Below are 13,876 nucleotides of genomic sequence, written 5' to 3'. Positions count from 1 at the left end.
CACATGTAGTCCCAGCTACTCGGGAGGCCGAGGCAGGAGAATTTCTTGAACTCGGGAGGTGGAGGTTGCAGTGAGTAGAGATCATGCCACTGCACTGCAACCCGGGTGACAGAGCAAGACTGTCTCAAACAAAAAAACACTTTAATGTCATCGGGATGAAGGGGGCTGAGATCTGGGCAGGGAGGCAGGGATTTCAAAAGTTCTTTTTTACTGAATGGTGGATCCACTGATGTTTGCTTTATTTTTGTTCCTTATATTTTACACATATGTAATGAATATTCTTTGGTATTTATTCAGTATTTCATAAGATACAATGTTTAAAAGGGCAGAAATATATTACATATTTATATGTAACGTGATGTGATACACATATGTGATACATATGCATATGTAATATGTATATGTGACATTTGTTGTTACATCTGGACATGTTGATTCAGTGTGAGTTTTTTCCTCTTCTATATTTTTATGTCATGAAGAATTTTGTACAGTGAGCATGTATTATTTTTACAGTCAGGAAAAAAATCTAGCTAGGTTGGAAAGTTGACAGCAAAAAGATTGAGCATTGTATTGGAATGTTAAAACAACAAAAAAATTAGGTGAAATATTTCCCTAGTCTTTATGTATAAGAAAGCAACAATATGCATTTTTTTTGCAAGATGGTAGTAATATCTACTTCACAAGGCTATTGCAGGGATCTCAAAGTAATCACACTGAGAATCTTAATATACTACAAGTATTAATTATGACTATGAGAAATGAACAGGAAAAACTACGTATAAAATTGTTCAGTCCAAATTTATATAGCATTCTCTAAAGGTAAGGCTTGGGAGATTTTGTAAATGTTAACAAGATAGAGTATAATATCTTTCTCTAGAGATTTAAAAATAATTTATTATAGAAGACATCAAGCATGCTCTAAACGTGGGAAGAACAGTTGAGTGAATTCCCATATACCTATTGCCGAGACTCAACAATCATCAAAATGTTGTCAAACTTGCTTCATCTTTTCCTCTGTGTTGTATTTGCTGTTGCTGAATTAACAATGAACAATTCTGTTAAATTGTTTGGTATTCTTACAATATCAAATGATCGGAATTCCCTGGTACTCTTTATGGTATAATGCTAGGCCATATTCAAATTTCCTAAATTGTCTCAAAGACGTCTTTTTTTTTTTTTGAGATGGAGTCTCCCTCTGTCGCCCAGGCTAGAGTGCAGTGGCACAATCTCGGCTCACTGCAAACTCCGCCTCGTGGGTTCATGCCATTCTCCTGCCTCAGCCCCCCAGTAGCTGGGACTACAGGCGCCTGCCACCTCGCCCGGCTAGTTTTTTTGTGTTTTTAGTAGAGATGGGGTTTCACCGTGTTGGCCAGGATGGTCTCGCTCTCCTGACCTCGTGATTCGCCCGCCTTGGCCTCTCCAAAGTGCTGGGATTACAGGCGTGAGCCACCGCACCCGGTCTCCTCAAAGATATCTTTTTATAGTTGGTCTGCAGGAGCCACATATTGCATTTAGTAATTATGTCTCTTAAATTTCTCTTAATCTAGAGCGATCCCTACCTTTTTTTTTTCCTCGTGGCAGTGACATGTTGAAGAAACTGGATCAGTTGTTCTGTGGAATGTCCCAATTTCTGGTTTTGTCTCTCACCTTCTTCATGGTGTCTTTAACCCATTTTTCTCTCTCCTGTGTTGCTATAAACCAGAACTCAGCTGTGAAGGCTCAATTAGATGTGGGTTCTTATTGGGCAACCCCACTTTATACACTGGGCTGTGTAGTTTACACTGCATCACATCAAGACACACATGGTGTCCACTTTTTCCATGTCCACTAAGTTGTTTTTTTGTTTGTTTGTTTTTTGAGACAGGATCTTGCTCTGTCACCCAGGCTTGAGTGCAGTAGCACAATCATGGCTCACTGTAGCCTCGACCCCCTGGGCTCAAGCAATCCTCCCACCTCAGCCTCCCCAGTAGCTGGGACTACAGGTACATGCCATCATACCTACCTAATATTCGGTCCACTAAGTTTACTTACTTTAGCAATCCTATTTTTTCTTTGCTAGACATTCTAATCTTCTGTAATTCTATTTTGTCCTCTCAGATAGCCTCTTCTTTGTTGCTTACTTCTGTGATTCCATATCTTATTTCTGTAGACATTTCAGATATAAGAGTGCTTAGTATGTAGCTGACAATTCCCCTCTCAGGCATCTACATCTGTTGTGTAGGGTTTCTGCTGGCCCTCACCTGATGGAGTTTGTTTGGTTCTCTTTGAGAGCTTGAGTTTAGGTGAATAGGGACACTCTCCAGAGAGTGTCCGGCTTTTGTTTCTAGGGAAAACTATGGGACTAAGGACCTGGAACCACCTTTGCTCCCTTCTAGAGCCCCCACCTTGATGCAAGAGTCTCGGGTTCAGGTCCCCACCTGGGCTGAGTCTCACAGATTGATTGAAGGGGTCTTGGCATTTTCTTCAGGGCAGCCTTGACTAGTAAGTTCCCGTCATATACTGTTCTGGTTTCAGCTCAAGGCTTTTGCTTGTTTGCATTTGTTTTTTTCTTTTCTCTTTTAGGATTTTTCTTGTTTCCAATGAGTCCAGTAAAAATGTTATGCTTAATGCATAATGTCCAGGCTGGTCTCGAACTGTTGGGCTCAGGTGATCCTCCTGCCTTGGTTTCCCAAAGTGCTGAGATGAGTACCTAATAGGCCATACTCCTGAGAATGGGAGCCTACAGCAAAATTTACATAATTAAAATATGGAAACAACTTAAAGGTCAGTCAGTAGGGCTAGAGTTTCATGAATTATAGAGCATCAGTACAATGGAACACTATGGAATAATTCAAATCAAGAAGAGAAGGATATATGTGTGATGACATGGAAAATCTCTAATACATTGGGTTAAGCCATTCTTGCATTGCTATAAATCCCTGAGGCTGGATAATTTGTAAACAAAAGGGGCTTAATTGGCTCACAGTTCTGCAAGCTGTACAAGCATGACAGCAGCATCTGTTTGGCTTCCAGGGAGGCTTCAGGGAGCTTTTACTCATGGTGGAAGGTGAAGCTGGAGCAGGCACATCACATGGCGAGAGCAGAAGCAAGAGAGAGAGAGTGAGGGGAGGTGCCACACACTTTAACCAACCAGATCTCATGAGAACTGACTCACTATTTAGAGAACAGCATCAAGCCATGAGGGATCTAGCCCTGTTACTCAAACATCTCCCACCAGGCCCCATCTTCAAACTAGGGCTCACATCTCAACATGAGATTTGGAGAGGACAGACATCCAAACTATATCATACATATTGTCAAGTGAAAAAGCAAGCTAAGACTCTATGTGGCATGACTCGACTTATTATTGGCAAAATCAAGTCAATATATATGGAGGTAAATAAACAGAAAAAGGCTTTGAAGAGTCCACAGCAATCTGTTAATAATAGTTCTCTCTGGGGCAGGAGGATGTGGAAGTAGGGAGTGGTGGCTTCTTTTCAGCCACTCAGCTAAGGCTGAGTTTTACTCTTTATGTACATTGGTATGATTTGATTTCTTTTTTCTTTTGGTATCACCTGAATGTACTTACATATTACTTTTGTAAATTCCCTTTTAAAAAGGAGGTTGTCTACAATGTCAATTGCCTCAGTGAGGCCAAGAAAGGACTGCAAGAGTCCATTGACTTTGGCAACTTGGAGGATATTGGTGACTTCAGGAAGAGCTGCCAGTGCTGGGTGGACACCAGACTGTAGGGGTGAGGAGAGAGTCAGAGAGGGCATGGAAGTGGGAAGGTAACCTGTGAAAGGAGGGAGAAGGGTGGAAGACACTAGACAGGAGTGTAAAGCAGGGTAAGTAGAAGTTTCAGTTGGATGGCGTTTGAGAGCACAGGGGGCAGCCTGAGCCACGTTTGAGGGGCAAGATGTGGTTCTAAACAGAGGAACAAGAAACTAGAAGTTGGAAGTCTAAGGATCAGGAACAGGTTGGGAAGCACAGATGGGTCAGGATGATTTGTTCAGGAAAAAGGCTGTGAACATTATTCAAGGACATTAGTGGCTCATTTTTCTGAGTGTGTGTGTTTGCGTGTGATGTCTGGTGTGGGGCCTGGAGGTGTTGGTGCCAGATTAAAGGAGACCTGCAGAGCAGGATTGAAGTTGGGTAGGGGACCCTTGTTTGGGGCAGGTGCAAGAGAAGCTTGAGGGGCTAGGTTGAGAGTCCTGTGGGAGATGGCTTTAAGGATGTCCCTATGAGTCCAGTTGAATAAGAAAGGGACTTGGGAAGGAAAGCATCTGATATTATACTTGGCACATCGTAGGTGCTTGATACATACTTGCTGACTGTTGTCAAGGCAAGTATTGTGAGACTAATAGTGTAATAGGCTGGCCAGGCACGGTGGCTCATGCGTGTAATCCCATCACTTTGGGAGGCCGAGGCAGGCGGATCACCTGAGGTCAGGAGTTCCAAAGACCAGCCTGGCCAGCATGGTGAAACCCCATGTCTACTAAAAATACAAAAATTAGCCAGGCATGGTGGTGCATGCCTGTAGTCCTAGCTACCCAGGAGGCTGAGGCAGGAGAATCGCTTGAACCCAGGAGGTGGAGGTTGCAGCGAGCTGAGATTGTGCCACTGCACTCCAGCCACTCCAGCCTGGGTGACAGAGTGAGACTCTGTCAAAAAAAAAAAAAAAAAAGAAAATGAAAATGAAAAAAAGCAGAATATTGAGAGATTAAGATTTCAATAGTGGGGAGGGATGGTTTTGGTTCAGCTGTGGCTTGATGGAGGGTGGTGAAGGATAAGGTCTTTGATGCAATCACAAGACAGTGGGGATTTTAGAGTGCTGGAGAACTTAAAAATGGGAGTGCCTGACTCCAGGTTGTCTCAGCTTTTCCAGTGTTCAGTCTCTGGCCTCCCTATTCATTTGCCTTTGATTATACATACTCCTCTGCCCATGCCTTTACTGGCCCTTTAGTTAACTTCCTAGATGAGTTGAAGCCTGGCCAAGCTCCTAGGTATGCCTTGAACAATTATAACACGCTGGCTGAGAACTCCCTTCTGCCTCAGGATTTGCTTTCACTGACTTATAGATCTTCAGCCAATGCAGGGCTTTGTCTGTTAGGCTCTGAGCATCCTATGAGGATGTGAGTGTCTATTTACCCACTCAGAGAGAAAGGGACCATTAGAGTAGAAAGATTAGGTATTTTATCATTGTTCAGACTCTGTCAACTTTCCAAAACTTTTCCATAAGCACCATATCTACCCCTTACATTATCCCAAGGAGTTAAAATGACACAGGAAATATGAGCAGAGGGAGTCTGGTGATGGGGGCGGGGGATGGCACCTGACCGTGGAGACCCTATGGATTGTGGTCTGTGCATTCGATTTGCTGAACCAGACACTTGAATTTTGTGAGGTCCCCAAAGTGAATAGCCTCACCAGGACTGATTCACACTGGCCAGCTTGATAAGGGATTCATGTGCAAACTGGATCTAAATTTTTATTCGCAGTAAGGAGTATATTGTCCAAAAGGTGCCCCCTGTATCCATACTTCCCCTTCAAAATATCTCCTCTAGGCTCAGGGCTTTAAAATCTCCTGTGCCCTTATGACTCTGAAATAAGGTATCTCTAGCCTTAGTCTCTATCTTTATTTATTTATCTTTCTCTTCTTTAAGTTGACTAATAGGCATCTCTTGGCTGCTGCAGTTTTTGCTAAGATGGGATTTTGCTTGGGCTGTTGGCTCCCTACCCAGGTTAAACATAAGAGAAATTATAGAGGGAAACATGAAAGCCAGGAAATAACAACAGAGAAGAACCCCCTGGGGAGCTGACAGGCTGTTTAGAACTGGGGAGTGTGTGCATGCGTGTGGCGGTGGGAGGTGATTGCAGCCTGTGGGAGGTGGCTATGATGCTAAGGATGAAGGAAGAAAATAGTGATTGACTCTCTACTCTTGCCTCTCCTGCACCTTTTCATTGGCCAGTCATTGCTTGTCCACACGGCAGAACTGCAGAGGCTCAGACCACTGGTGAGGATGTCCATGGGGATGAACTCAGGGCAGCGTAGATCCCTGCCAGGGTGAGGAGTTGAATTAGGGAACAGTCGTTTTTGAGGAATACCTCTACTCTTTCCCCTCCAAATCGCCAGCCTGGCCCATCCCATCATTGGAGACAGCTTCCTTCCAGCCACAGGGTGGAAAGTGAAACCAAGGCCCCTGGGCAGGATGAAAACAAACCTGTGGTTGTGCAGAGTTGTGCGGTGCTCCACTCAAGATCCGAGTCCTCATCCTCTCCTTGAACTTAACAGGCTGGTAGATACTAAGGAGTGGCCTTCTGCCTTCCCCGAACGGCATTACAGGGCAATAATGAGACACTTGTAGGGCAAAACTAAACCAGAAGAAAAAAGGAATACACAACATATGACACTAGAAGCAGCAGGACTGGGCAGGAGTATTAGTACAGATGGACCAACAATTTCAAATCAGCTTTATAGGCCGGGCGCAGTGGCTCACGCCTGTAATCCCAGCACTTTGGGAGACCAAGGTGGGCAGATCACTTGAGTTCAGGAGTTCAAGACCAGCCTGGCCAACATGGTGAAACCCTATCTCCACTAAAAATACAAAAATTAGCCGGGCGTGATGGCGGGCACCTGTAATCCCACCTACTCGGGAGGCTGAGGCAAGAGAATCACTTGAACCCGGGAGGTGGAGATTGCAGTGAGCTGAGATCATGCCACTGCACTCCAGCCTGGGTGACAGAGTGAGACTCCATCTCAAAACAAAACAAAACAAAACAAAACAAAAAAACAAAACAAATCAGCTCTATAAATACACAAGAGATATGAGACATAAGGTATAAGCAGTGTAAAACAAGAACAAGAAAAAAGTTAAAAGAATCAAATGAAAATGTTAAGTATGAAAAAGATAATGGAAAGAAAGAACAAATAAGGTAAGTAATAGATTAAAAATAAATTAGAATATCATATTGAGAAACTGCAAGAAGAACTCATTGAAGAATGAGGAGGAGAAAAAGTTAAGAAATAAGGAGACTAGAAGCAGAATACCCACATTCATATAATAGGAATCCAGAATAAAACAATAAAAATGAATGGAAAAATATATTGGAAGAAACAACGGATATACATTTTTCAGATTTGGAAATAATGAATGACTTCAGATTGAAAGGGCCTACTGCGTAGAAAATAAGAGAGAAGGGAAAACCCACATAAGATATAGTATGATGAAATTTAAGAATACCAAACAGGAAATTCTAAAAGAATTAGATTGATGTCAGAACTTTCAACAACAGCATTGGGTGTAAGAAGATAATGGGGGCCGGGCGCGGTGGCTCAAGCCTGTAATCCCAGCACTTTGGGAGGCCGAGACGGGCGGATCACGAGGTCAGGAGATCGAGACCATCCTGGTTAATATGGTGAAACCCCGTCTCTACTAAAAAGTACACAAAACTAGCCGGGCAAGGTGGCGGGCGCCTGTAGTCCCAGCTACTTGGGAGGCTGAGGCAGGAGAATGGCGTGAACCCGGGAGGCGGAGCTTGCAGTGAGCTGAGATCTGGCCACTGCACTCCAGCCTGGGCGACAGAGCGAGACTCCGTCTCAAAAAAAAAAAAAAAAAAAGAAGATAATGGAGTAATATTTCTTAAGTAAAAAAGAAAAATAAGTTTGAACCTACAATTTTACATTCGGCCAAGTTGTCATTCAAATGTGAAAAGATAAAAATAAAAATATTCTCAGGCAGAGAGTGCACAGTGGCTAATGCCTGTAATCTCAGCACTTTGGGAGGCCAAGGCAGGTAGAGTTTTTGAGCTCAGGCGTTCAAGACCATTCTGGGCAACATGGCAAAACCTCATCTCTACAGAAAATACAAAAATTAGCAGGGTATGGTGGTGTGCACCTGTAGTCCCAGCTACTTGAGAGGCTGAGATGGGAGGATCACTTGAGCCAGGGAGGTGGAGGTTGCAGTGAGCCGTGATTGCGCCACTGCACTCCAACCTGGGTTACCGAGTGAGATCTCATCTCAAATAAATAAATAAATAAATAAATAAATAAATAAATAAATAAATAAAAATTTGCAGGCAACAAGGCCTTAAAATGCTTGCCCTACAAAGAGCCACACTGAAAACCATCTCTGGAGTGCCAGAAAACAAGGCCGCATTCAAAGGTCAATGGAGTAATTTCAAATGGTTTAACCTAATATATAAAACAAATTATTTTAAAAATGTTGACAATTGTTGTATCTAGGTGGAGGGATGTATTGATGTTCATCGTACTATCTTTCCTGCTTTTCTAGAAACATTTTACAATAAAAAAAAGTTAAAAACATTTTGGAGGAAGTACTCAAGAAGAAAAAAAACCTAGGAGACTTTGCAAGAAATATTTAAATTAAGGATTAAATACAATGGTAACATATTCTGTTGTCTAAACACCAACAGCAAGAACAGCAGCTGGCTTAAGACCAGAGACAAAGGGAAAGCATACCCATAAGAATCCCAAATTGAAATTCTGGACAATATTACATTGATAGTGGGTTGTGAGTATGCAGAAATTTGGGAAATCCCCAAATATTTGGAAATTAACATATTTTTACATTATCCATGGATCAAAGAAAAAATCCCAAGGAAAATTATTAAATATCTTTTGAATTAAGTGAAAAAAGAAAATGCAACATATCAAAATGTATGGGATGCAGCAAATGCAGTGTTTAAGGGAACTGTATATCTGTAAATACCTAGATTAGAAAAGAAGAATGGTCTCATACCAACAATCTAAGCTTCTACTTTAAGCAACTGGAAAAAGAAGAAGCAATTAAATTTGAAGCAAACAGCAGGAAGAAAATAATAAAGATTAGAGTGTAAATAAGAAATAGAAAACAGAAAAACAATAGAGAAAAATCAACAAAACAAAAGGTCGATTTTTTGAAAAGGTTAACAAAATTGAGAGATTTTTAGCTAGATTGACCAAGAGAAACAGAAAACATAAATTACAAAATCACTACTGACCCCACAGAAACAAAATAATTACAAGGAAGAATTACAAATGGAACAATTTGGATGAAATGGACAAATTTCCAGAAAGATACAGATTATTAAAACTGAGTTATGAAGAAATAAAGTCTGAATAGGCCTATAGCAAGTAAGCAAATGGAATTAGTACTTAAAATCTCCCTACAAAGAAAAACCCAGTCACAGAACACTTTACTAGTGAATTCTATCAAATAATTTAAAAACACATAATACCAATCTTTCACAAATTATTTCAGAAAGTAGGGGAGGAAAGTACACTTCCCAACTCATTCTGTGAGGCCAATATTACCCTGATTCAAGCCAAAGATATCATGTGAAAAGAAAACTACAGACCAATACCCTTTTTGAACACAGATGCAAAAATCCTTAGCACAAAATTAGCAAATAAAACCCAGCGACACATACATAGAAGTATATACCATGACCAAGCGGGCTTGATCCCAGGAAAGCAAGGTTGATTTAACATCTGAAAACCAATTAAGATGAATCACTGTAGTAATAAAATAAAGGACAAAATCATATGATCTCAACAGATGCAGAAAAAACATTTGACAAAATCCAACATCCATTGATGATTGAAAAAAAAAAAAAACCTCGAACTTGGAATAAAGGGAGCTTTCTGAACTTGATAAAGCATATCTAACTGAAACCTACCGTCAACATTACATATAATGACGAAAGACTGAATGTTTCTGCTTAAGATCAGGAACAAGGCAAGAATGTCTGCTCTTGCCACTTTTAATCAACATTGTCCTGGAGGCTCAAGTCAGTGTGATAAGGCCAAAAAATAAGAATAAAGGCATCAACAGTGGAAAAGAAGTAAAACTGTCTTTTTTTCCCCCACAGATGACATGATCCTGTATATAGACACAACAAACTACTATTGTCACCTGTAATCTCAGCACTTAGAGAGGCCAAGGTGGGAGGACTGCACGAGCCAGCCTGGGCAACATAGCAAGACCCATCTCTAAAAACAAAACAAAACAGATAAACTACTATTGTTAAGATAGCAATATTGTAATATTGCCCAAATTGATCTGCAAATTAATGCAATTCTGTGACATAAGAAGAAATACATATTTGATCTCTGCCCCGGGTTCATAGCACAGAGCTACTAAAACTCCTGTGATTCCCCTGAGTGATAGGGGTGAGAGGAACACCCTTGGTTATTCATAATAAGCCCCTTTCAACCATACCTGAGTTTATGCTAATGAGGTGACTCTTGGAGGATGGGGGCTGGTGGACAGAGGAATCAACCTTATAATTAGAGGGCTGGAATTTTCAGCCCCATCTCTTTGACCTCTGGGTAGGGGAGAAGGGCTGAAGATTAATGTCAATCACAGAAGGTCAATGATATAATAAATCATGCCTACATAATGAGACCTCCATAAAAACCCTAAATGACAGGGTCTGGAGATCTTCCAGGTTGGTGAACACATTAAGGTGCTGGCAGGGTGCAGGGCCTGAAAGGCCGTGGAAGCTCTGTGTGCCTCCCCCCTCATACCCTGTCTTATGCATCTCTTCCATTTGGCTGTTCCTGAGTTGTATCCTTTATAATAAACTGTAGATGTAAGTGCTTCCCTGAGTTCTGCGAGCCATTACAGCAGATTATTGAGTCTGAATAAGTGGTTGTAGGAAACCCTCACTTGTAGCTAAGTCACACAGAAGTGTGGGTAACCTGGGGACCCATTACTTGAGATTGGCATTTGAAATCAGGGGCAGTATTGTGGGACTGAGCCCTTAAGCTGTGGGGTCTCACACTAACTCCAGGTAGCTACTGTCAGAATTGAATTGAGTCATTGAATTTTGTTTGCAGAGAACTTCAGTTTGCAGAGAACTGAAGAATTGCTTGATGTGCGGGGAAAAAAATCCCAGATATTTGGTTTTAGAAGTGTTTTTGAGTATAGAAAACCTGTTTGCTTTCCCCTTTAAATCCCTATCAAAATCTTGGTTGTCATTTTTGCAGAAATTAACGAGCTTATTCTAAAATTAATATGGAAAGGCAAAGGATCTAGAATAGTGAAAATGATCTTGGAAAAGAACAAAACTGGAGGACTCACACTTTCTGATTTCAAAACTTACTACAAAGCTACAGTAATCAAAACAATGTGGTAAAGATGGATGTATAGGCCAATGGACTAGAATTGAGAGCTCAGACCTCACATGTAAGGTCTATTTATTTTTGGCCAAGGCAATTCAGTGGGAAAAAGATATTTAATACAGTGTTGGTAAGGATGTGGAGAAACCGGATACCTCATACATTTCTGATGAGAATGTAAAATGGACTAGGCACCGTGGCTCATGCTTGTAATTGCAGCACTTTGGGAGGCTGAGGTGGGTGGATCATTTGAGGTCAGGAGTTTGAGACCAGTCTGGCCAACATGGTGAAACCATGTCTCTACTAAAAATATGAAAAAATTAGCCGGGTGTGGGGGCACACGATAGTCTCAGATATTCGAGAGGTTGAGGCAGGAGAATCAGTTGAGCCCAGGTGGCGGAGGTTGCAGTGAGCTGAGGTTGTGTCACTGTACTCCAGCCTAGGTGACAAAGGGAGACCCTGTCTCAAAAAAAAAAAAAAAAAAAAAAAAAAGAGAGAGAAAGTAAAATGGTACAGCCACTTTGAAGAACAGTTTGGCAGTTTCTTAAAAAGTTAAAACTAAACTTACCATTTGACCCAGAAATTCCATTCTTAGGTATCTATCCAAAAGAAATGAAAACATATGTCCACAAAGATTTGTACATGAATATTCATAGCAACACTATTCATAATAATCCCAAACAGGAAACAGTCCAAATATCCATCAACAGGTTAATGGATAAACAAAATGTGCTAATGTGGTATATTCACATGACAGAACATGGCAATGAAAAGGAACTACTTTTTTTTTTTTTTTTTTTTTCTTTTGAGATGGAGTCTTGCTCTGTCGCCAGGCTGGAGTACAGTGGCGCGATCTTGGCTTGCTGCAACCTCTGCCTCCCGGATTCAAGCAATTCTCCTGCCTCAGCCTCCTGAGTGGCTGGGATTACAGGTGCATGCCACCACGCCCAGCTAATTTTTTTTTTTTTTTTTTTTTTTTTTTTTGAGACGGAGTCTCGCTGTCACCCAGGCTGGAGTGTAGTGGCCTGATCTCGACTCACCGCAAGCTCCGCCTCCTGGGTTCACACCATTCTCAGCCTCCCCAGTAGCTGGGACTACAGGCGCCCACCACCATGCCCGGCTAATTTTTTGTATTTTTAGTAGAGACGGGGTTTCACCTTTTTCGCCAGGATGGTCTCGATCTCCTGACCTTGTGATCTGCCCGCCTCAGCCTCCCAAAGTGCTGGGATTACAGGCGTGAGCCACCGTGCTCGGCCAAAAAGGAACTACTTTGTAGTGAAAAGGTCAGGCGTGGTAGCTCATACCTACAATCCCAGCACTTTGGGAGGCTGGGGTGGGAAGATCCCCTTGAACCCAGGAGTTCGAGACCAACCTGGGCAACATAGAGAGACCCTGTCTCTACAATAATAATAATAAAAAAAAGATGAAAAAAAGGAACTACTAATACACACTATGACATAGAAGAACCTCAAAAAATTATACTAACTGAAGGCCAGACATAAAGACTATATATTGTTGATCCCATTTACATATATATATTATATTATATATATAGTTTATTTTGTTGTTTTTTTTTCTTTTTTTGAGACAGAGTCTCGCTCTGTTGCCCAGGCTGGAGTGCAGTGGCGTGATCTCGGCTCACTGCAACCTCTGCCTTCCAGATTCAAGTGATTCTCCTGCCTCAGCTTCCCGAATAGCTGGGATTACAGGTGTGTGCCACAACATCCAGCTAATTTTTGTATTTTTTGTAGAGATGGGGCTTCGCCATGTTGGCCAGGCTGGTCTCAAACTCCTGACCTCAAGTGATCCGCCCACCTCAGCCTCCCAAAGTGCTGGGATTATAGGCATGAGCCACCATGCCCGGCCATATTGTATGATCTATTTATATAAAGGGTACAGAAAAGGCAAATCTATACAGAGAAAGTAGACCAGTGGCTGCCTGGACTGGATCTGGTAGTAGGAATCAACTGCAAATAACCATGCGGGAACTTTTTGGGGTGATGGAAATATTCTAAATCTGGGTTGTTGTAATATTTGCATAACTACAAACTTACTAAAAATAATCGAATTGTATACTCACAATGGATGAGTTTTATGGTGTATACATTAAACTTCAATCAAGCTCTTGAAAAAAAAGATCATAGGTTCATGGCCCAGAGTATTAGGATATTTTGGGGATATTTTACTATTCCACTTGGGAGAAAATTTGTCATGCTGGTGTCTGCCTCTAACGGGGTCCTAGTAGCAGAGATGTTTTCGTGGATGTTCTGACTATCTGTGCCGGTATCAGGGAGTCCATGCAGATCCCTGTCATCACATCATTACCTAGGATCATTACATAGCTTCAAATCTGAGGGTTGCATCCTACTCTATCCTTGTGGTAGGCTGAATGATGGCCCCCAAAGATATTCAAATCTGAATCCCTGAAACCTGTAAGTGTATTCTCCTACGGCAAAAGGGACTTCACAGTCGTGACTACATTAAGGATTTTGAGATGGGGAGTTTATTCTGCATTATCCAGGTGGGTGGGCCCTAAATATAATCACAAGTGCTTTTATAAGAGAGAGGTGGTGGAAGATTTGACAAAAAAGTAAGACATATAAAGATGGAAGCAGGCTGAAGGAAGGGGTCACAAGCCAAGGAATGCAGGCAGAGTCCAGAAGCTAGGAAAGGCAAGGAAAGGATTCTGTCCAGAGCCTCTAGAAGAAACGCAGCCCTGTAGACACCCAACTATAGCCTGCCTTTCTTTCTTTCTTTCTTTCTTTCTTTCTT

This window comes from Macaca nemestrina, chromosome 13 (assembly GCF_043159975.1).
Source record: "Macaca nemestrina isolate mMacNem1 chromosome 13, mMacNem.hap1, whole genome shotgun sequence".
NCBI lineage: Eukaryota > Metazoa > Chordata > Mammalia > Primates > Cercopithecidae > Macaca > Macaca nemestrina.
Note: the sequence above shows the minus strand (reverse complement) of the source record.